A 26,065-nucleotide genomic window follows, 5' to 3' on the forward strand; every position below is an offset into this window, starting at 1 on the left:
CACCATTAATTCCATGGTGCTTTACATTTGGGGGTTTACATACAATACACAAAATATACAGGTAGATATAAAACTAACAGTGACCGACTGGCACGGTGGGGTAGAGGGCCCTGCCCGCGAGGGCTTACAATCTATGGGGGAAGGGGGATAGAGACAGAAGGAGAGGGGGAGACTGTACAGATGGCAGTGCGGTGATAGTGTTATTGGAGGTTGTAGCCCTTCCTGAATACGTGAGTCTTCAGGGCCTTCTTGAAGCCTGTGATTGTGGGGGTCAGTCTTATGTGTCTTGGTAAGGAGTTCCAGAGTATGGGGGATGCACGGGAGAAATCTTGGAGACGGCTGTGTGAGGAGCGGATGAGAGCAGAGCGGAGTAGGAGGTCATTGGAGGATCTGAGGTTACATGTGGGCAGGTAGCGGGAGATTAGTTCACCTAAACTGATTGTTCTCTATGATCATGGCCCCAACGCTGGTATAGTTTCTTCAGTCCAACTAAATGTGGTCTGTGTGTTGCTGTCAGAACTCAGATACCAAAACACATCCATTTTATAGCTGTATGAAAGATTAAGCATGATATTAGTTTGATTTATGATGTCATAGATAAACCTCCTTTATCTATTCATTAAAGCTTATGTGTCCATTTTCTGTTAAGGTTCCCAAAACCAGACACATATCATATCATATCATATCATATCATATATGTATCAGATACATTTTATTTCACTATATGTCTTACAAACTAATTGTTGATGAGTTGTTGATGATTTTTCAGTCTATCGTATGGCTAGCTGTCAAAATGTATATGTCTACAAAGGGGCATCAACTCTTTGTAAATGTCATTGAGAGATGACCCCACCATTGCCCTAATTCTAAGGGGTCATATAACTTGGTCTTAGAAACTTCTTTCATTCAGAATTTCATCCTATTCATGAAAAGCCATTGATTCAGAATATGTATAAAAGTGCTTGCATTGTAGAGGTGCATTACATAAAATATTATGTTGAATGGAGAATAGTTTGAACTTTTTTATGTCGAAAAAAAATCATGCTTGTGTTGCATTAATAGTGCACTGGCCTCATATCAGAGGTCATTCATTTTATAAGATAATTATAAGATATTATAGTATAAGAAATTATCTGCTCGTCTAGGAATGGTCGTGTTGCTTTCTTTGGATCACATGTGCCACTTTTGTGAATATCAAACATTATCTTTTTCTACTTAGATGTGTTATGGCATCAAGTGACCGATTCAATAAGACCGGCATTTGCATCAAATGACAAGAAATTATATAATCTTTCCAGGGAAAGTATGGCATTAGCTAAGTTAAACATTAACATAAAACATATATACGCAATCTCGGAAAGGTTTGTAAGATTAGATGTGCATTTAATTTTGCCTGTCCCTGTGACCTTCTGGGAATAGAGACGTAAGAGAGAACTAGGGTGGAGTGTCTAGAGAAGAGATTATATAAATCACCCTCAGCTTCTTACTAAGACCCACATTTCCAAGGTCAAGTGTAAGAGGGCCACATCTCACCTCTAATGAAATCATTTAGACTCCGAGCGCTGTGACATTTCAGATATATTGAACGCTCTCAGTATATTTAGGCCCATATGAGAGAGGTCAGTCTCTAGGTCCAAAACATAAATTATTAACAGAAGGGTTTTTCCCCATTCTCGGCTCTATTTTACGAATGAGTTACAACTCATATGAGAAGCTAATTCCATTTAATTTTTCCTTCAAACCAGGTTTTTTAATATCAAAATATTTAATTAAAACCTTGCAAAGGTTGAGACTTTATATTAAATTTTTATTTATTATTATGCGCTCACCTTTACAAATCTATTCTTAAAGTGCGCTTGCTTTTTTTCTGTCTTTATTAAAATCTTTTCGATTTATCGAAGTAGTGATAGAATATCTATAAATAAAATCTATTAAAAATGACATTGTCAAAAATAAATGGGCGTCTTACAGTATATTGTATGGTTGTTGCCAGTTTGATCCTGGTCAAAGTTCATTTTATGCAACTTTGGGCTTATTAACGAAAGAAGTTCATAGGCTAGTGGAGAAATAGAGTGTATAGACGGTATTACAGTGGTCCACTTTTACTAAATAGGATGCACCTAGAAAGTGGTCAAACCTGTGCCTTAAGTTGGTGCATTATTGTCACACTGAGCTGCATCTCACCATTGTGCCCTTTTCACCAATTTTTTAGACAATAGGTAAAATGGGCAATGGGAATCTAGGTGGCCCAGTCCAGCAGATTTACTGCAACTCATGAGAAACTGATGTAAGTTATGTCACAAATTACACCAGTTTCTAACTGGTATAGATTTCTAACAGGTGTGCCCCTCAAAAAGCACAGGGGGCATCACCTGTGCTGTCCGTAGACTCTCCAGTGATGCCTCTGTCTTCTTCTTCCAACCACCTCTTTGCCATGTCATTGGCTGCGTCTTCAGGCAAAAGAGCCGAATTTGCATGTCTGCTCGGGCCATTTTCCTGTAGCCTCTTACACAAGCATCCATTCAGCCACAGTAAAATGGCCGAACTGCAGCAAAGAGGCGGTTATGAGAAGAAGACAGTGGTGTCACTGGAGAGTCTACGGACAGTACAGAGGACACACCCTGTGCTTTTTGAACAAAGTGGAATGCCACCTGTGCTTTCTGAAGACTCATTTGCTTACGATGAAAAAACGAAATAACACCGAAACAGCGGCGTGAATCAGAATAATAAAGGTAGGAGAAGAATAGCCTTTCTTAAGTTTATTCCGACATGGTCTCAGTTAAAAAGGGATTCTAATGATAGAATCCCTTTAAGAAACTTCCCTGGTTATGCCCATTGAAAGTTTCACCATAAAACATACTCTCATTTTATACAGTAAAATAGCCTCATTCAGTTATAGACAAGCATCTGATCAGCTTAGTTTGAGATCCTTACAGGCCATAAAAAAGTGCTTCCATCTAAACTCAGAGAAGGGTGTGCAGGAGGGCTACCTTTCCACTCAACTCTGTGGGACTGTCAGAGAGCCAATCCATGTATTAATCTTCTCTATACCAATCTCATAAAGACAAGTGGAGCGAGCCAGAACCATTTTCTCACGGGTTTTGTTTTTATGGTGTCTGCTATGAGATGAAAATATTTTTATATTCGAATAATATGGGCATTTTTAGATATGGCTTTACCTAATGTCTTTATTTTATTTTAGTTTATTTTTATATGTGATCTAAGACAAGGGCTCTATAGTGATATAGCATAAGCAAGCCTGGGAGCCTAACTAAAGCAAAAGCTATTTGTTATTGTTACATTCAACATTCTACGCAGAATAATTTCTTAATATATCTTCATAGTGGTCAGATACAAAGTTCTCAATCCCCTGTATAGAGATAAAAAATAAATTCTATCCGCCTGCAGTCACTACTGGGAGAAACTTATTAGTTTATAGCACATGTACAGTATTAATAATTAAATGTAAAATTTACATTGTAAACTCTTAAAGGGGTTATCTATCTTTTTAAAAGCAATGGCCTGGCCTTAAGAATGAACAAATCCTAGTAAATAAACACCACCAGGTCTGAAAAACCCAATGACCTGATAGGTGCTGTCACACTGAGAATTTTGGTATTTTATTTATTCATATCTGTTCAGCCATTCCAAAGATATAAGCCACATTAATATTGATGAAAGTTATAGTCTATTAAATAGGTTCCTATCAGGTAGTGCTGTGCGTGTAGTGTTACCACCCACTTGGGTAATAGACTCTGATTGGCATCAACAATAACAGGGCTTATAACTGTGAAATGGCTTAACAGATTTGGATAAATACCAACATTCCTGGGGTGACAGCGCCTATCAGATTGAAAACAGCCCATTCATTTCAATGGGGAGCGCTCGTATGCCGGCTTCCATAGATATGAATGGCATCTGCTTTGTACGTGCTGATTCTGAACGTGTTTTACGTTCAGAATCAGCTCAGCGTATACTTAGTGTGAATGCACCCTTAGAGTTTTTTTTCCCAAATATAATGCTGTTGATCGATTCTTAGCGTAAGCCTCCATTTTTTTCCCCCAGTTCCCCTAGCTAACCCGTCCACTAATAGCCCTTCCTAATAGCCCCCCACCCCATGATACTTACTGTTTTAAGGCCAGGAATTTCTGGGAATGGGACTTCACTTGCTCTGTGTGGCCGGCACCTCTTCTTCTTGATGTCTGCCAACCACCCATGCATGGGCAATAGAGCCGGAGTAAGGATTACTGTGCATACAGTAAAGGAGGTGCCGGCCACCCAGAATTGTCATCCCATGCTCAGAAAATTCAGACAGGAAGACGGGTAAGTATCATAGGATGGGGGTTAATATTGGTGACATTCCGTTTTCGGAAATGGGGAAACAAAACGTCATCGGAACATTGAAAAATGTGCCTGAGGCGCAGATTAGAAGGATCGGTTTATCCGAGACAACCCCTTTAAGTGCCATACATGCGGTTGTGACTACTGAAGCTCAGTCCCATTAATTTCACCTGAGGATACTCTTTATTCAAGTCAGATCAGTTACTTGAGGATTTCTTTTATTCTTAAAATAACTAGCACAAGTAAAACACATTGCTTTTCCTATGGAAACTAACATTCTTTTATGACTGCTTAAGAGAGTCTACTAACCTATGTTCCTACATTAACATGTTTGATATGTGACTGACTTGATCTATTTTAATGGATTTGCTCCTATTGAAAATGTTCAGACCCTGCTGCAGTTTCACATTTCATTTGCGGTGTCTTCTGCCGGGTGTTAAGAGTGTTAAACATTTTATGAACAGCCCTATAAATCAGCTGACACCCCGGCCTCAGAGAGCCAGATGAGCTGGTATCATCTATCTGTAATAAAACGCAACTAGCATAATTCAGGTTGTGCCTGGCTTACTACAGAATACTCCTGACATCAGTCTCCTGGCGTCAGATGGAGGAATAATGTCATGGAACTGCAGCGAGTGTCAGAGTATGAAAAGAAGGAATTGAACTGGTTAAATGGGAGCGTGGAACCAAACTGATAGAAAAAGATTGTTCCCTTCTGTTTTACATGACTCATCTTTATGAGAAAAATACATTATAGCCTTTGGCTACGTGGCATGCTCATTCAGTGTTTTACGATTGGCTATGCTTGTAAGATTATTGCATCATTTATTCAGAATATTACACTAACTTGGTCTGAATTTTAGGGAAGTGCTAGCTAAATTTGGAAGAAAATTATTTTCTAGAAGAATAAGAATTTCTGTAATTGGTAATTCCGCTCTTTGGGAATGCAAAAGATGGCAGAGAACTGTACTAGCTGTAGCCATTAGAGATGAGCGAACACTGTTCGGATCAGCCAATCCGAACAGCACGCTCCCATAGAATTGAATGGAAGCACCTGGCACGCAGACTTTACACTCATTTCTATGGGAGTGTGCTGTGAGCGTTTTGTTCGGAACGGCTGTTCTGAACAGTGTTCGCTCATCTCTAGTAGCCATCTCATAATGGTGGGCAGAGAACAAGCACCACCAACACTTTTCTCAAACAAGGGAACTCAGGACCGCCATTGTCATGAGTAGTGGATGTTCTAGTATTTGGACCTCAGTGATCAGACATTTTTCATATATCCCACTCAGAGTTGTAGTTTAACTGAACAGACTTCAGGGCATTGAAGAATGCTACCTCTGTATCTCCTGTAACTACACCCATGAGCCCACTTCTTCTTCCCCCAAAAAACTGTATAAGAGAAGTTCTCTATAGTTTTAGTCACTTTTTTAGGTTGTCTTATTTGCAGTTATGTGACTGAATGACTATGGAAAGATGGTAGGAACAGCAAGGAAGGGTCAAAGAGGATTCTTTATAGTAGGGGTTGGTACATGTGTATATTATTTTATCATGACGCTCTTCATGCCCATGTGACTGCTGCTGGATCAATCACAGGCCTTAGAAAAGTGTTGGACACCGTGAGGAGGTCCAAAAGGTGATTGTATAAGGTATGAATGTTAATTTTTTAATTTTTGGTGCTTCCACCTATTATGCTCTAGGGTCTGGGGATGCCTTATGGGGAAGTTTAAGGAAATAGACGTCTGTCTATTTGGTCAGCAGGTATCTAAGGTGTATGTTGAACTTAATGTGATTACAGCTTTTTATGATGCTGATGACATATCAAGGTGTTCTAAGGTGAGAATATTCTGTGGCAGCATATTCGTTATGGGATGTATGTTCTGACTTTAAATATAGGAGTGCCCACACGTCATTTCAGTTCCCAGTAGCATTCACTTTTCTGTTCCCGTGCCATTTAATAATGCTACATAAAAATAGTTGAACCATCAAAATATTGAAAGTGTATTTACTTGTCCCACTCAATACAACAAGGACAACCAACTGCATGGGTAGGGTGAGACCAATGTGGCCATTTTAATAAAATTCCATTAGCGGGGCTAGGCCGCATGGTTATTCTTTTGACTCAGCTCACCTTATATGCCACATGGTCACTTACTGAATATAATACTGACTTTAAGCTCTTGAGCATTGTGAGTATTGGAAATGGTCTGACTACTAACGTTTTCTTTGGTGCTATATTTGATATGGTTGACAGATCTTCCCCTTTTGTTTACACTCTTCTGAACTGCCTAAAATCTTCTTGGAGGCTCAATACCACCATGATGAACGCTACCAGAAGAATGTCTTTCCCATGGTATATTTTCTGAACATGTACTGTACAAAGCTCTCACTAAATGTAACGATTGCCTAAGAAATCTCGCCTATGGCTGTAGTCAAATAACTCATCTTGAGATAAAGCTCAATTTGCATTTCATTATTACAGTGTACTCGTAAAATCCATGCTTTTCATTATTACAAAATGGATTGCAAGGCTGGACACTGCATATCGTATCAGAAACTTAAAGGGACTTTGCTACATTTGTATCTGACAGTTCTGTATACTTAGAAATCATATCAGATCCCACTAATACCAGATTTTCCAAAATTTATGCAAATAAAGTTTAATTATTTAATATACTTAAAGGGAGTTTATCACCTCCCCAAGGCATATTCGACAGCCACCGCTCTTCCTCTTGCTCTTACTGCTCTTGCTCAAGAGTACTTGTTCAAGTAAGATGGGTGATGTCATAGCAGCGGGAGGATTAGCTATCACTGCATGGGGTGGCTCAGGCAGGAGAAGTTAGTTGTCTGAGTGCTCCAGGGAGCTGAAGACCCGCCTCCAGTGCACCAGTTGCCTTATTTGCATAAAACTTCAAAGTTTTTTTTTCTCCAGATCTATAAATGGGACATATATGACAAATATATATTGAAATATTCTTGTTTATATGCAGCACCTGTACTGTAGTGATCGTGTCTAACTGGCACAAAGACCACTAAAACAAATGAACAATACATGATCAGGACTGGCTTATGGCCTCGGAATGTAGACCATTAAGTTTACTGACAATGACGGCAAGCACAGATATAGAGAATGTTAAACTCAAAATCAAAGTATATTAAAAAGTAGAATAACTTTCCACTATGCAACAATAAGACACGTAAAACTGAACACAGTCCTATAAAGAATTTTACCATATATAAATATGTACTATAGAAAATGGAGATCGTACTTTATATCTCTAGATAATTTATATGCGGAGGCTTTTTTTAATGTTGGAACAGCTGGTGCTGGTGTCACTAGTTATAATTAAAAAAAAAATGTTCTGCATTGCCAGATCCTGACCTTCAGTTTTCCTTCTCATTCTGTCCATTGATGCCATGTTTCTACAAAAAATCAGACGTCCTGAATATATAAGTCCTTCTATTGTAAGGTATGTACACTTTTAGGATGAGACGCTTATAGGTGTCTACAACTAGTGGTTAACGTGTAATGCACCGAGGTAGTATTGGGCAATGCAGGAATAGTGACAATGTGTTTACTAAGAACCCTCAATCATTCATGGAGAGGCCCAATGCATAGATATTGCTTTGAAACAGAACCTGTCTGTCTAGTACAAGTAATTGACATTAGTTGGGTTTGGTGGCTTTCTATTATTTTATCTGTCAATATCTATAAGAGTGGAGGTGCCTGATGGTTCCTTCGTTCTGGTCTATTCTTCTTCAGCCATTCTGCAGATCTACACTACTACACAACAACATGTCTGGCACACTTTTCAAAAGTGTGGGTTCTCAAATACTATTATAACTAGAGATGAGCGAGTAGTATTCGATCGAGTAGGTATTCGATCGAATACTAAGGTATTTGAAATATTTTGAGTACCATTCGCTATTCAAATGTAAAAGTTCGATGCAGAACCAGCATTGATTGGCCGAATGCTATACAGTCGGCCAATCAACGCTGGTTCTTCTCCTACCTTTAGAAGTCTTCTCCGTGCAGCTTCCCCGCGGCGTCTTCCGGCTCTTCATTCACTCTGCCAGGCATCGGGCCTGGGCAGAGCCGACTGCGCATGTCCGCTTGTAGTGCGGACATCTCCCGATGCCTGGCAGAGTGAATTCAGAGCTGGAAGATGCCGCGGGGACGCTGCAAGGAGAAGACTTCTTGGAGGATAAGTATAATTTGATCGAATGTTGCCTACCCCTGAAACAAGCATTTTTCCCCCATAGACTATAATAGGGTTCAATATTCGATTCGAGTAGTCGAATATTGAGGGGCTACTCGAAACGAATATCGAACCTCGAACATTTTACTGTTCGCTCATCTCTAATTATAACCCAAGTCTCTACCTGCAAGTGCACCCGAGCACAACATACTCACACCTTTGCATTATTATATGAACCACAGAGTCTTGTTTGCTCCTGAATTAACCATTCCCTATCTATTTATAGATCTAATATTGGTAAATAAATCTCGCACCTTATTTAGTTGTAAGCTAGGCCACAGCTACCATAATACATGTTAATAAAAGTGGTGAAGTGTTCATCCCTGGGTAGATAGGAGCAGCAGGAACCAGAATCACCTCACAGTGTCAGGAATGTAGAGGAAAGTACCAATCCCAAACTGAATGGTCAGGCCAGAAGAAGAGGAACTGCACTCATCTAGGTTGAGGGTATACAACAACTTTCATTCACGTACAACAACATTAAATGTTTCAAGGATGTATCTTCCCTTTTTCAAGTGTGACTAGGAAAGGCATATCCTGGGATAGATAGTGTAGAGGAAAGAATCAATCCCAAACCAAATGGTCAGGCCAGAAGGAGAGGAACAGTGCTCACCCAACTTGATGGTATACAACAACTTTCATACAAATACCACAACACTACGCATTTCAGGCATTCATCTCCCCATTTTGAAGTGTGACTAGGAGTGGCATTGCATATCTGAGGATAGATAGTTTAAAGGAAAGGACCAATCACAAATTAAATGGTCAGAACGGAAGAAGAGGAACTGTGCTCACCCAAGTTGAGGGTATACAACTACTTTTAGTTGAATCCAACAACACTACACATTTCAGGGATGTATCTTCCCTTTTTCAAGTGTGACTAAGAAGGGCATTTCATATCCAGGGATAGATAGTGTGGAGGAAAGAACCAATCCCAAAACGAATGGTCATACTGGAAGAAGAGGAACCGTGCTTACCCAAGTTGAGGCTATACAACTACTTTTATCTGAATCCAAGAATACTATGCGTTTTGGGGATGTATTTTCCTTTTTTCAAGTGTGACTAGGAACGGCATTGTTTGGGGCTGGTCCTTTCCTCTTTACTAGCTATCCCTGGATAGGCTGACTGGGGCCAAATAGAAATGTTATAGTCCCCAAATTCTCATGTATGAAAAAATAACAAAAATACGCCCAGTCCTGTCGCAACTACTTATTTATTTATAAATTATAATTTCAGATTTAATTATGTAAAAACAAAATACACTATGCTATGCGTAATAAATAGAAAACGTGAAAGACCAACTGAAAATCAATTACTCCATCTAGTTGTGCGCCTGAGTTGTTAAAAGTTGTGTTCATGTAGGTATTTTAACCTTATAGATGTGATGCTGTTCCTGTCGCTTGGAAGCATGTGCAGATGTAATCCTCATTATTTAGAGCATGCACATCAGCAAGGAGAATTTTCCATTGAAGTCCATAAAATTACATGTCACCAAAGTAATTGGCACCCCAACTGTCTGTCTTCCAAAACACAGACTACAACCATAAAACGGCTTCCTAAATGAGCTGTGTTATACTTCGTCGGAGAAAATGTTCTCTAATCTCTTAAAATCAGAGCGTTCACACAAACAAGGAAGAGATGAGCTCCCAGGTAGTTTCTTAGGCACCAACAAGAAAGTGAGATTTGTTTTTAGACGTCAGGGACAGGAAGGGCAGAGGCCAACTTCACGGATTAGAAAAGAAAATTTGCAACAAATGAACGCTGATGTTCCCAGCTATTATAATGCGGCTCTATGAAGCTCCGATATGCATTAATAATAAAGATCATTGTAGCCTTCTAGGGAAAATTGTAGCATTCTTTTAATTAACTTAAATTTTTCATCAATTCTATTGAAAACGCTCTTATCCTTTCTGCTTTCATGTGGCTGTACATTTTGTGCCAGAGGCATAGACTGGTTTTATCTCCTGTATTCTGTGTTTCAAAATATTACACATGACTAGGGTTTCAAAAATATCACAGCAACAGGCTTGCAGCATGAAATGTGGAGGAGATATTGATTACCTTTCATGTAGGCCGGTTTTCTAAATTTTATTTAATGTAAAAAGGATTGGAAAAAAACACATTCTCTGTCTACGCAGAGCGACTAATCCTTCTGGTTGTGCGAAGAGGTAAAACAGAGGACGTGGTAACAGCGTGACTTAACGGAGGCTACTGTAGAATTTAAAGGCTAATTTTATTGTTATGGCCTGACTTTGGGGGTTAAATGAACAAAGCATACCCTAAGGGTATGTGTTTACATCTATCTATCTATCTATCTATCTATCTATCTATCAATACAAAAAAACACGTGCCACCCTATTACGAGAGTTAGGGTATGTTCACACGGCTGAATTCCGTGTGTGAACATTCTGGGCGGCTATCCGGCATCCAGTGGTGACATTCCGCTCCAGATTAGGCCTGAATGAATGGGCCTAATTTGGAAGGAGCCCCGCGCTGCAGACGCCACGGCTGAGTCAGCCGCGGAATCCGAAGGTAGAAGGGACGTGTTGCTTATTTTGTCCACCAGTAGCTAGCAGAAAAGAGAAGCGAGCAGCTCCCTTTGAAATCAATGGGAGCCCTCTTGGCAGCGGATTTTGATGCGGATTCCGCCTCAAAATCCGCTGCCAAAAAATTCTGTGTGAACGAGCCTTTAGGCTAAGGCGCCATGGGAGGAACCGCAGCGCTAAAGCACATTGCGGTTCTTCCCACAGTACTTTGAACACAAAGTTCACAGAGTTTTCCTCCACAGACTTTCTGTTACAATTATATCTACAAGAAAGCTGCCAGCATTTCCGTAGATATAATTGACATGCTACGATTTCCAAACCTGCACCAGTTTTGGAAATCGGAGCATGATCGTGCTGCGGTTTGATACGCAAAGTGGGCATGGGATTCACATGATTCCCATCCACTTTGCAGATACTTTAAAACGCTGCGATTTTTCCCACGGCATTTCCTCCATGGGAAAATCGCAGCATTTCTGGCCAATGGGTCCCTGGCCTTAGGGTTCATCTTCAGACTAGTGTCTGCAAGGTTTGAGAAGGGCTCTGTTGTAGAGCTGAAATGTTGCTCATATGGGATAATAATGTACGACACATCTATCTATCTATCTATCTATCTATCTATCAGTCAGTGTAATTTATTGTGTCAAAGTGATACATAAATATTCAAGCTGTGATATTTTACTCAGGACCAGCTTTAAGGGTCCTGCAAAGAAGAGAGTCATAACACAACTAATGAAATCCCAGAAGCAGAGCTACAAAACGCCATATATAAGTGCTATGATCTAAGTTTCAAGAGCCAATACTGGGCCATTTGATATATTGACATGCTTTTTGTTGTTTCTATAGGATAAATAACACAACTTTCCTCCAAGAATATGCAAAAAGGGGATACCATGAGATAAAGATAACTGTTACATATATGATATTATAGCTATATAATCAGACAACAGTAGCGTAACTAGAATGGCGGGGCCCTGTGGAGAACTTTTGACACGGGCTCCCCCCCCCCCCGACCGATGCTGAAGACCTCGACCATCTGACCGCTACCACCGCCGCCGTGCCCCCCCTCCCCCCGTGCGCATTTCTGCGCACACTATAATATCCCATATTGGCCCCTGCACACGATATTATGTCCCCATACTGGCCCTAGTACACAGTATTATGTCCCCATACAGGCCCCAGTATGGCTAAGGCCCCAGAGTATAATAATCGGAGACCTAGAGATAATACAAACATAACAAACTACTGTTACTTACCTATCTCCCGACTCCCCTGCATTCTCTTTTGCTGTTGGCCATCTTCCGGGACGTCAAGTGACCGGGCCCTGCGTCGCGGGTCATATGACGTCACGCAAGTAAGCCGAAGTAGTCCCGGAGCCTGGAGGGGTAAGTAACACCGTTTTTTTATGTTATCTTACCTCTCCCGGGCCTCCAATCGTTATACTCGGGGGTCCGAAAAGACTCCCAAGTATAATAGTGCTTGTGGGGCCCGTGCTGCCACTTACCGATCCCAGCCCCTGCCAGGATCGGTAAGTATATAGGGCCTATTAAAAAAACAAAACGCAGTGGTAGCGGCTGTCACCAGGCCCCTAATGTCCCGGGCCCTGTGGCAGCTGCTACCATTGCTACCACGGTAGTTACGCCACTGTCAGACGATCTATCAACCCTACTGATTTCCATAGGTGTCTTATTTTGTGTCCATACTAGGCATACTATATTTTGACATGTGTCTTTTTTGGATTGCTGTGAGCTAATATGCTTTTCTATAACCACCATAGAAATGCCCTGTTTTATGTAATAACTCGAAAGAAATATAGTAGGTGAGGTGCCACGTAAAGTAAATTTTTCATTTCATATGTTTTCCAGGGTTATTTTTAAGTGATGAAGGCTGGCTGTGGATATACATGGACCTGCAATGTGGTGGTTTTAATTTTTGCCATTCAACCTCAGTACTGCATATAATTTTAGGAATCTGGCTTAGCTTCATCTTGATGACCTCTAGTCATCTGTTAGCATTAGCACAGGCGCAGGGTGAGAGACAGGCTGCTCTTTCAACACCCTCTTCATCTGCGTCTTAGATCTGTCAGCACATATTACCTTCTGTAAGCAGAAGGACGTCAGCCCTGGGCAATCACAGCTGAGCAAGACTGGGGCAAACAGTTCTAGCCATCATTCCCCTAACCTGATCCAGGTGAGTTATTACAGATAGGGCCTTATAGCCAGATATAGTTAGAGTCATACATACAGGATATACACTTATCTGTACTGCTTCACTGCAAAGCCTCATGTGCACTGATTCCATAAGGGAAGTGCATTTAGTCTATACAGTTATCCTCTATGTGATTTATTCTTTCTCACTATCATGACTGGACTTTCTTTCCATTGCAAACATTCTGCAGTTTCAGTCTATGTATATCGAATCTTCTACCACCAATATCACTTCTATACCACTTATACTGTCTGCTGTTGCAGGGGTGTGTAGTGACATTGCAAACTTATTTTTTGTATCAGTAAATCAACGTAATCCATATGCAAATAGGCTTTTCAGGTATATATATATATATATATATATATATATATATCTGCCAGAACACCTGTTTTTACCTGTGGTCACCGTGCCAACCCTTATAACACAGCGATTGGCCAATCCTGATGTGTGGCAACCACAGACTGAAGTGGGTGCTCTAGCAGATACAGCCATGCCCTGGGTGCACAACAGCTCATTTGCATACAGGTAAAAATTGTTTTTGTTTTTTTTTTGGAAGCAGAATTGCACTATTTGACACACAAAAGGTTTCTTCACTTCACTAATAGCCACTAATATAACATATAAGGAGTTTAGAAGCAATATTGGTGATGGCAGATTCTATTTAACCAAGAAAAAACGTAGGCTTACCCAAGAAACATAACTTAAAACTCCTGAGGCCAATCTAAAAACTGTAATGGGATCCTTACTCCCTACCACTACGCCTACCTTGTACCATTTAGAATAGCGGTATATCTTACATGGCAGAGGGACCTTTGTGGCCCCTCAGAATCCAGGGCCCGCTACACTTATGATATATTAAAATTATGTTTTAAAATTCTGAGTAAAATTTTCAAGGATGTAATTAGGAGAACAGTGCCTCTGTATGCTGCCTTCTAGAGGGCAGCCCCCTTAACAGCAATCTGTTCCTTTTGTAATAGAAATACTAATTTGGCAATAAACTCTGCATCATGTCAGTAGGCTTATTAACTGAGTCATGCATGATGTTAACGGGGCTGCCCTCTAGAGGGCAGCATACAGAGGCACTGTTCTCCTAATTACATCCTGGAGAATAGATTTGCATATTTTTACCCAGAATCCCTAGCGGAGCAGGAATGACTTGGAAGTCTCCGTACTGCCTAAATATGCCTCTAATACTCCAGTTGCCCTAATTTGGGGCAAACCAAGAAGCAGAAGACTGAGTGGAGTTAGTAAGTAACCATTATCATAACAATGTTAGTAATATTTAGGATTTATGATGGGTCGCGAACCTACGTGTTTTCTGCAATCCCTATTTATGCAAAAATTTGAAACCTTTTTGTTCTTTTTCCAGTCCCCAAGCGGACCCAAAGAACGGAAAGCAGAACGGTAGTGTGAACCTAGCATTGTTCAGTTTAATGAATTTTCCTCATGGTGTAGCAGATGAACATTATGCACAAAGGGACAGATGCAGCTTTATAATAATGTCTGAGAGGAAAACTCTCTTACCGATAACGTACCTCACAACTTTCAAAGGACTAAAAGAGAGACAGAGTGCACGCTGCCGCAAATTTAGCCCTCCTCTTACAACTTGACTCCGCCCATTCCCATCCATTCCTATTTGTGCCTTCACAGTATAATGCTCGTACAGTCACCTTAACATGGGAGGAAACGGCTTCATGCTTCACCATTGTATGCAGCTCATCTGATGAGTTGGATGAAGCCTGGACATACCTCTCACCAACTGGCACAGCAGGACAGGACCCAGAATCCAGGACCATCCTGCTGAACTTGGGATGGTATGAAGCATGCCAATCACAATGTAGCTTTTATTTCTTACACTGGTACTGCAAAATGAATGCAGTGCTGGGGGCAGCAAAGACAAACTTTTATTGACAGTTTTAATAAACCTACCATAAAGTTTGCCTTTTCTATTTGGGGGAAAGCACAAATAACTGGAACGTCTTGAGCAAGAATAGTACAATGTAAGAGCCCCTTGCACTTATTGGGGGACTGTCTTTTAAGATGGCAGTGAACACCTCTATTAGGCCCCTGCACAGCTGCACATAGCACACATATGATATGTCTGCCTGTCGATTGAATTACACACTAATATTATAGAAGTTGTTAATTATCACAATAAATTCTTCACCACATGTCTGCTCTTTCTATACATCTATGAAGTTTCCACCATGGTCAGTGGACCAGAATTCATCTTTATTTTTGCAGCCTATTACTGGGTATCTTCCTGTCTCTTTGCTCTGGTATTCATTCCATCTTTCCATGTGTAGACACTTAACACATACAGGTCATAGTCTAATTATAGAATCTGTTTCCTTCTCTGCGGTCACTACCCTGGTTATAGGACTCGTCCTCTCCCTCCTTTCGCTATTCCTAGTGGACGCTGATATTATTTTTTTCCCTAGGCAACAGTCTCAGTGACACAGAAATAAGAGCATTTACCAGAGTAGAGATAATAGAGGACAGACAGGGCACATGTACTTAGGTGAATTATATGCTGACAATTCAGTGACATTAGTGATGTCGGGGAGAAGATGATACATCTGATACATAGATGTAAATTCATCAGTAGCCGCAAGTGAAAGGGAATTACATGAGATGTGCTGATGTGCGGCCTTCTTCCTACAGAAGCTTAACAAAAGATGTCTTCACAGGAGTCAAAAACCCATTAATTACCCCATCAATTAGAACCTAGAAAATGAGGGATTTTTGTTACATTGTACGTGAATATGGCAGAAAAATTGCTGTGCTATGTCATTACTAGTGTGAGGACTGTGAAAGCTTTTCCTACTGAATTCCTATACTTTCAGTGTTAATTCTGAGAGAATAATCATAATGGGTTAATGTTACTGTATATCTTTACATTTTTTTTATGTCTTCACATCTATAAATAACGCACAACTACAAAGCCTTATGTGTAACTTCTTTAACCCCTTAAAGGGGTTTTCCCATGAGTATAATCATGTCTAAATTTGTAGACAATTAAAAGTTAACTAAAAATTTTGCAGAGTTTTGAAGATTTTTTCTAACCAACTTAGTGGTGACAATCTTTTGCCTTGATCGGTTGCCAATGAATATGACCATTAATGCAAAAGTTTTTCTGATCTGGACTTCTCAAAAACCCAGTCATGATATACATAGGCGGTCAGCCCACCTAGCGCTTAAACCTAAGGGATCAGGATATCAGGACAAGCACGGAGGCTATAGTGCTAGATTGGTGCGGAGAAATGACTAAGTTCTTGTGCATGCGCTGCTTGTCTATGTTAAGACTAAGGCAACGTATGAGACTTAGAAAAATTTTTTAGTTATTTATATTTGCAAAAATGTCTTTTAATTGTCTACAAATTTTCCAAACATTTCTATTTTGGCCAAACCCAAAATTTTTGGGGTTCTCCATACACAAACCATAATTACACTTTAGGGTCTCTTTATACCCCAGAATAAAATAAGCAGAAATCAAGTCGAAGTGTGTAAGTACAAGAACAGTCATACTCAGGGCCACATGGTGGCTCAGTGGTTAGCCTTGCAGCGCTGGAGTCCTTCAAAACCCATCAAAGGCATAAAACCATCTGCAAGGAGTTTGTATGTTCTCCCCGTGTTTGCATGGATTTCAATCTCAAATTCCAAAGACATACTGATAGGAAAAAATGTACATTGTGAGCTCTGTGTGGGGTTCACAATCTACATTTAAAAAAAAAAAAAAAAAAAAAAAAAAAAAAGAACAGTCATACTCTCCTGGGCTCCATCGCAGTGTCTGGTGCGGTTCCCTGTGTTCTTCAGTTCTCTTGCATCTTGATGCATAGCATCATAATGATGTCTACTCATACCATGTGACTGTTGAGGCCCAATCATAGGCTTCAGTGGTCTCCAGGGACTGCATACATCATTTAGGAGGCCAGAGAAGGCCTGAACAGGACAGTGTCCCAATCTGGATACCATAACAGAGCCCAGGAGAGGTGAGTATGCCCAATGCAAGTCATCATTACATGACCATAAAAACAATGAATGAAATTGCTGCACTGATCTACAGATCTCTTCAATCTTCTCTTCATGTCGAGAGATTTCATTATTTCTATTCTATAAGGTGCTATTTAATCTACTGTATTTAATACAAAGACATGAAGAAGATTATGGTTAACACAAAAAATTGTTATACCGATTCAAAAATGTTTACAATGTCCTGGCTATTTATTTAGTATATACTGTACATGTTCGGTGGAGTCACAATGGTTGTCTCATACAAAGTAGCAGGATAAAAGCCAATTTATTTACACCTCCAACTACATGAAAGATATATTGTTGGAAGACAAGTGACACAAACAGAATCTCCTCCAGGATCCTTACTAATTTGCTTGTTTTTAATGTGTATGTAGATAACTAGGAAGTAATAAGAATTTACATTATTTGGACATATTTACAATGTCACATACAGTACTGACCATTCATTTTTTTTAAATTCCTGCCGCCTTTACCTGATGGTTTTTCACACTGTGCCTTTCTTCTATGTATATAATATATTGGTTTGTTCCCTCTCATGGAAAAAAAGAAGCGACATGCCCATTCTTCAGGTGGATTCCACGACTGATTCAGCCACGGACGTCCGCCTCATTACACTCCCTCCCAACTAGGTCCATTCATTTGGGAGGGTGCACTGCACCGTCATCCAGTCGCAGAATCTGAGGCAGCCTTCACGTCAAATTCCGGTCCAAAAAACTCGTGTGTGAACTTACCCTTAGCGAGTCATCCATGGACACATTACAAGAATGTCTCAATTCACTGGCAGCAAGCAGAGACACTTATATTAAACTGAAGCTGAAATTATTTCATAAGCTTGCTGGCCTATTCTTTAGATAATGGTTCCATATTATACACATAAAGTTGTTAAATCCCCTTTGATGAAAAGATCTAGAGACTATTTCTCGTGATTTGTGGTAAACAACATTATTTTGTAATGAAATCCATAATCCAGCCAATAATGGAGACTTGTATTTATGTCACATTGTCTCACGCTACGGTGCACTAAGAGGTCTCTGCATACATGGCAGCAGGTGTTGAAGTCTTGTATGTACATAGTACAGGCTTCTTCTGTGGTGTCACTTCAGTCTGCCAGACATCTTTGTCAATAAAATACTTACAATTTTCTGCTTAATAGCGGATGCGCTGCTAATGTGTTGCTTATCCCACTACCAATGAATCTCCCAATCAATGTCAATGTATTTCATGTCATTTAATGTCATTTTGATTCAGCTGTGAGTGAGGAGGGTCAATATATTTCATTAGTTTGTTTCACCTGAAGGATACATAAATCAGTTTGTATTAGTACAGTGGATTGCCTACCTGGGTATGCAGCTGTCACAATGCATGTCTGGCTGCCATCAATGGCTTGTGAAAAGTCTTTAGACAAAGCTGGGTATGACTAAATCTTAACCATGAAATCATTTTTATTTACACTATTCTATATTCAGGGGTGCAACAAGTATCCATGGGGCCACAAAGCAAAACTTTGGGGCCCTGATCTACCATAACCACCTTTAACAGCAGAACTTGACAAGTGGATGATTATTTTAATCTATTTTGCACATATAGTAAATAGTACATAGTACAGATAATACACACAGTGATGTCACAGTACAGATAATACACACAGTGATTTTGCAGTACAGGAATAATGCACACAGTGATGTCATAGTATAGGGATAAAGCACACAATGATGTCACAGTACAGGGATAATAAACCGAGTGATATCATAGTATAGGAATAATGCACACAGTGATGCCATAGTATAGGGATAATGCACACAGTAATCTTTACAGTACAGGAATAAGGAAAATGGTGACACATGCAGTGCTAGAATGATGCACACACTGATGGCAAGTTACTGGGATAATGCATACATTGATGTCACATTACAGGAATAATGCATTAACTAATGTCACAGTACAGGGATAATGTGTACAGTGATGTCATAGTACAGGAATAATGCACATAGTGATGTCATAGTACAGGAATAATGCACACAGTGATGTCACTGTACATGGGAACATGTACACAGTGATTTTACATTAAGGGATTATGCATACAATGATGTCACAGTACAATGATAATGAAAATGTGACTCGTACAGTACAGGAATGATGCACACAGTGATGGCAGAATGCTGGGATAATGCACACAGTCATGGCACAGTACTGAGATAATGCAGACATTGACATCATAGTACAGTGATAATAAACACAGTGTTCTTACAGTACAGGATTTCATTGAACTAGATTTAAAACAAATTTTCCAATAGTTTTGGTCTGACCAGAAACTGAAACTTTTGAGGTTTACAACCCAAACCTGAAGCTATTCGGTTAGACCTGAATGTGAAATTGTTGGGGTTCATCACCAACATTGTTACTGGCATGTTACCAATCTTTGGTTCTGTGAGGGGGCCTCCCAATTGAAATTAAGTAAGCCATAGGTCCCCATTTACAGATCCAAAAATCGCCTTATTGGACCCATACACAGTATAATGCCCCTTTTACTGGACCTATAATATAGTGTATTATCCTCTTTATTGGCTGACTTTAAAACAGTATATTGACCCCATTTACTGACTCCTGCAGTATAACGCCTCCTTTACTAATTTCCACACTGTATATTTCCCCTCTTTACTGGCTTCCACACAGTATATTGACTCTTTTTAGGATCCCACTCATAATACTTGTTTTTTTTTACTCCCATACTGTATATTGGCCCTTTTACTGGCCCACACACTCTATACTTTTTTGTTATTTTTCCTCACCTCACCTGAGCTTCTATTTATTATACTATGGGGTCTAATGAGGATACTCCAGACTATAATAATAGCAATTCTAGTTCTATCCAAACAAGTTCTGCAATTAGAGGGTCAAACCTCATGAATAGTCTCTAAACGAATCTCATGTGATTCACCCATCTTACCTCATAATATAGGCCATGTAGTGTCTTTGGCGTTATAACTAGAGGTGAGCGAACAGTGTTCTATCGAACTCATGTTCGATCGGATATTAGGCTGTTCGGCATGTTCGAATCGAATCGAACACCGCGTGGTAAAGTGCGCCATTACTCGATTCCCCTCCCACCTTCCCTGGCGCCTTTTTTGCTCCAATAACAGCACAGGGTAGGTGGGACAGGAACTACGACACCGGTGACGTTGAAAAAAGTAGGCAAAACCCATTGGCTGCCGAAAACATGTGACCTCTAATTTAAAAGAACAGCGACGCCCAGCTTCGCGTCATTCTGAGCTTGCAATTCACCGGGGACGGAGGTTTCCGTCCAGTTAGCTAGGGGTTAGATTCTGGGTAGGCAGGGACAGGCTAGGATAGGAAGGAGAAGACAACCAACAGCTCTTATAAGAGCTAAATTCCAGGGAGAAGCTTGTCAGTGTAACGTGGCACTGACGGGCTCAATCGCCGCAACCCAGCTTTCCCAGGATCCTGAATGGAATACACTGACAGTGTATTCCCGTATACCCCATATATACACCCCAAATCCCCGTTCCAACGGTGTGCCCCCCCACCTTCACCCCAGAAATACCCTGCAAGTCCCCTAGCAATAGAATTGGGGCTATATACACCCACTATTTTTGCTACTGCCATATAGTGCCATTGTCTCACTGGGAATTCAAAGAATATATTGGGCTTACATATAACTTCAATTCCAGGGAAAAGCTTGTCAGTGTAACGTGGCACTGACGGGCTCAATCGCCGCAACCCAGCTTTCCCAGGATCCTGAATGGAATACACTGACAGTGTATTCCCGTATACCCCATATATACACCCCAAATCCCCGTTCCAACGGTGTGCCCCCCCACCTTCACCTCAGAAATACCCTGCAAGTCCCCTAGCAATAGAATTGGGGCTATATACACCCACAATTTTTGCTACTGGTATATAGTGCCATTGTCTGACTGGGAATTCAAAGAATATATTGGGGTTACGTGCACCCACAATTTTTGCTACTGGTATATAGTGCCATTGTCTGACTGGGAATTCAAAGAATATATTGGGGTTATAAATACCCTCATTTCTTGCTACTGGTATATAGTGCCATTGTCTGACTGGGAATTCAAAGAATATATTGGGGTTATAAATATCCTAATTTCTTGCTACTGGTATATAGTGCCATTGTCTGACTGGGAATTCAAAGAATATATTGGGGTTATAAATACCTTCATTTCTTGCTACTGGTATATAGTGCCATTGTCTGACTGGGAATTCAAAGAATATATTGGGGTTACAAATACCCTCATTTCTTGCTACTGCCATATAGTGCCAGTTTCTGACTGGTAATTCAAAGAATATATTGGGGTTACGTGCACCCACAATTTTTGCTACTGGTATATAGTGCCATTGTCTGACTGGGAATTCAAAGAATATATTGAGGTTACGTGCACCCACAATTTTTGCTACTGGTATATAGTGCCATTGTCTGACTGGGAATTCAAAGAATATATTGGGGTTACGTGCACCCACAATTTTTGCTACTGGTATATAGTGCCATTGTCTGGCTGGGAATTCAAAGAATATATTGGGGTTATAAATACCCTCATTTCTTGCTACTGGTATATAGTGCCATTGTCTGACTGGGAATTCAAAGAATATATTGGGGTTATAAATACCCTCATTTCTTGCTACTGGTATATAGTGCCATTGTCTGACTGGGAATTCAAAGAATATATTGGGGTTACAAATACCCTCATTTCTTGCTACTGCCATATAGTGCCAGTTTATGACTGGTAATTCAAAGAATATATTGGGGTTACGTGCACCCACAATTTTTGCTACTGGTATATAGTGCCATTGTATGTCTGGGAATTCAAAGAATATATTGGGGTTATGTGCACCCACAATTTTTGCTACTGGTATATAGTGCCATTGTCTGACTGGGAATTCAAAGAATATATTGGGGTTACGTGCACCCACAATTTTTGCTACTGGTATATAGTGCCATTGTCTGACTGGGAATTCAAAGAATATATTGGTGTTATAAATACCCTCATTTCTTGCTACTGGTATATAGTGCCATTGTCTGACTGGGAATTCAAAGAATATATTGGGGTTATAAATACCCTCATTTCTTGCTACTGGTATATAGTGCCATTGTCTGACTGGGAATTCAAAGAATATATTGGGGTTACAAATACCCTCATTTCTTGCTACTGCCATATAGTGCCAGTTTCTGACTGGTAATTCAAAGAATATATTGGGGTTACGTGCACTCACAATTTTTGCTACTGGTACATAGTGCCATTGTCTGACTGGGAATTCAAAGAATATATTGGGGTTACGTGCACCCACAATTTTTGCTACTGGTATATAGTGCCATTGTCTGACTGGGAATTCAAAGAATATATTGGGGTTATAAATACCCTCATTTCTTGCTACTGGTATATAGTGCCATTGTCTGACTGGGAATTCAAAGAATATATTGGGGTTACGTGCACCCACAATTTTTGCTACTGGTATATAGTGCCATTGTCTGACTGGGAATTCAAAGAATATATTGGGGTTACGTGCACCCACAATTTTTGCTACTGGTATATAGTGCCATTGTCTGACTGGGAATTCAAAGAATATATTGGGGTTATAAATACCCTCATTTCTTGCTACTGGTATATAGTGCCATTGTCTGACTGGGAATTCAAAGAATATATTGGGGTTACGTGCACCCACAATTTTTGCTACTGGTATATAGTGCCATTGTCTGACTGGGAATTCAAAGAATATATTGGGGTTATAAATACCCTCATTTCTTGCTACTGGTATATAGTGCCATTGTCTGACTGGGAATTCAAAGAATATATTGGGGTTATAAATACCCTCATTTCTTGCTACTGGTATATAGTGCCATTGTCTGACTGGGAATTCAAAGAATATATTGGGGTTACAAATACCCTCATTTATTGCTACTGCCATATAGTGCCAGTTTCTGACTGGTAATTCAAAGAATATATTGGGGTTACGTGCACCCACAATTTTTGCTACTGGTATATAGTGCCAATTTCTAACTGGGAATTCAAAATGCGCAAGGCTCCCGGAAAGGGACGTGGACGAGGCCGTGGGCGAGGTCGGGGGAATGGTTCTGGGGAGCAAGGTAGCAGTGAAGCCACAGGGCGTCCCGTGCCTACTCCTGTGGGGCAGCAAGCATTGCGCCACTCCACAGTGCCAGGGTTGCTTGCCACATTAACTAAACTGCAGGGTACAAACCTTAGTAGGCCCGAGAACCAGGAACAGGTCTTGCAATGGCTGTCAGAGAACGCTTACAGCACATTGTCCAGCAGCCAGTCAGACTCTGCCTCCTCTCCTCCTATTACCCAACAGTCTTGTCCTCCTTCCTCCCAAAATTCCCAAGCTTCACAGAACAATAACCCCAACTGTCCCTGCTCCCCAGAGCTGTTCTCCGCTCCTTTCATTGTCCCTCAACCTGCCTCTCCACGTCACGATTCCACGAACCTAACAGAGGAGCATCTGTGTCCAGATGCTCAAACACTAGAGTCTCCTCCATCTCCGTTCGATTTGGTAGTGGATGACCAGCAACCCACCCTCATCGACAATGATGTGACGCAGTTGCCGTCAGGGCATCCAGTTGACCGGCGCATTGTGCGGGAGGAGGAGATGAGACAGGAGTTGGAAGAGGAAGTGGTGGATGATGAGGACACTGACCCGACCTGGACAGGGGGGATGTCAAGCGGGGAAAGTAGTGTGGATGTTGAGGCAGGTGCAGCACCAAAAAGGGTAGCTAGAGGCAGAGGCAGAGGTCAGCAGCTTAGGCGAAGCCAGGCCACACCCGGAATCTCCCAAGATGTTCCAGTTTGTACCCAGCCCCGAATAACTCCCACCTCGAGGGCACGTTTCTCGAAGGTGTGGAGTTTTTTCAAGGAATGCGCCGAGGACAGATATAGTGTTGTCTGCACAATTTGCCTCTCGAAATTGATTAGGGGCTCTGAGAAGAGCAACCTGTCCACCACTTCAATGCGCCGTCATTTGGAATCCAAGCACTGGACAAAGGCCGCCTGCCGTTCACGCCACTGCCACTGCCTCTGCCACTGCCACTGCTGACTGTGCTGGCGATGCACTCCAGAGGACGAGCCAGGACACCACTTCATCTGCCTCCGCCACTTTGTTGACTTCTCCCTCATCCTCCCCTGTTCCTGTCTTATCTCCTTCTCCTGCACCATCAAAGGCACCATCAGGCGCTTCTTTGCAACAACCCACCATCTCTCAGACATTGGAGCGGCGGCAGAAATACACTGCTAACCACCCACACGCGCAAGCCTTGAACGCCAACATCGCTAAACTGCTGGCCCAGGAGATGTTGGCGTTCCGGCTTGTTGAAACTCCCGCCTTCCTGGACCTGATGGCAACTGCGGCACCTCGCTATGCCGTCCCTAGCCGTCACTCCTTCTCCCGGTGTGCCGTCCCCGCCTTGCACCAGCACGTGTCACTCAACATCAGGCGGGCCCTTAGTTCCGCGCTTTGCACAAAGGTCCACTTGACCACCGACGCGTGGACAAGTGCATGCGGACAGGGACACTACATTTCACTGACGGCACACTGGGTGAATGTAGTTGAGGCTGGGACTGCTTCCCAAACTGGCCCGGTGTACCTCGTCTCCCCGCCTAACATTCCTGGCAGGGACACGAGAAGAACACCCCCCTCCTCCTCCTCCTCTACCGCCTCCTCCTCCGCCACCGCCTCCTCCTCCGCCACCGCCTCCTCCTCCGCTGTTAGATTGACCCCAGCTACGAGTTGGAAACGTTGCAGCACTGGCGTTGGTAGACGTCAGCAGGCTGTGCTGAAGCTGATCAGCTTGGGGGACAGACAGCACACTGCCTCCAAGGTGAGGGATGCCCTCCTCGATGAGACGGCAATATGGTTTGAGCCGCTGCACCTGGGCCCAGGCATGGTCGTTTGTGATAACGGCCGGAACCTGGTAGCAGCTCTGGAGCTTGCCGGACTCCAACATGTTCCATGCCTGGCCCACGTCTTCAACCTAGTGGTGCAACGTTTCCTAAAGAGCTACCCCAATGTTCCAGAGCTACTGGTGAAAGTGCGGCGCATGTGTGCCCACTTTCGCAAGTCGACAGTAGCCGCTGCTAGCTTAAAATCTCTCCAGCAACGCCTGCATGTGCCACAACACCGGCTTTTGTGCGACGTCCCCACACGCTGGAACTCAACGTTTCAGATGTTGAATAGAGTGGTTGAGCAGCAGAGACCTTTGATGGAATACCAGCTACAAAACCCTAGGGTGCCACAAAGTCAGCTGCCTCAGTTTCACATCCATGAGTGGCCATGGATGAGAGACCTTTGTGACATCCTACGGGTCTTTGAGGAGTCCACAAGGAGGGTGAGCTCTGAGGATGCGATGGTGAGCCTTACAATCCCGCTCTTGTGTGTTCTGAGAGAATCCCTGATTGACATCAGGGATAACTCAGATCACACAGAGGAGTTAGGGATAGCATCCGATCCGTCACAGCTGGAGAGTAGGTCCACACATCTGTCCGCTTCACTGCGTTTAATGGAGGAGCAGGAGGAGGAGGAAGAAGAGTTGTCCGATGATGTGATGGTGATACAGGAGGCTTCCGGGCAACTTCGAATCGTCCCATTGTTGCAGCGCGGATGGGTAGACATGGAGGATGAGGAGGAAATGGA

Source organism: Leptodactylus fuscus, chromosome 5, assembly GCF_031893055.1.
Source record: "Leptodactylus fuscus isolate aLepFus1 chromosome 5, aLepFus1.hap2, whole genome shotgun sequence".
Lineage (NCBI taxonomy): Eukaryota > Metazoa > Chordata > Amphibia > Anura > Leptodactylidae > Leptodactylus > Leptodactylus fuscus.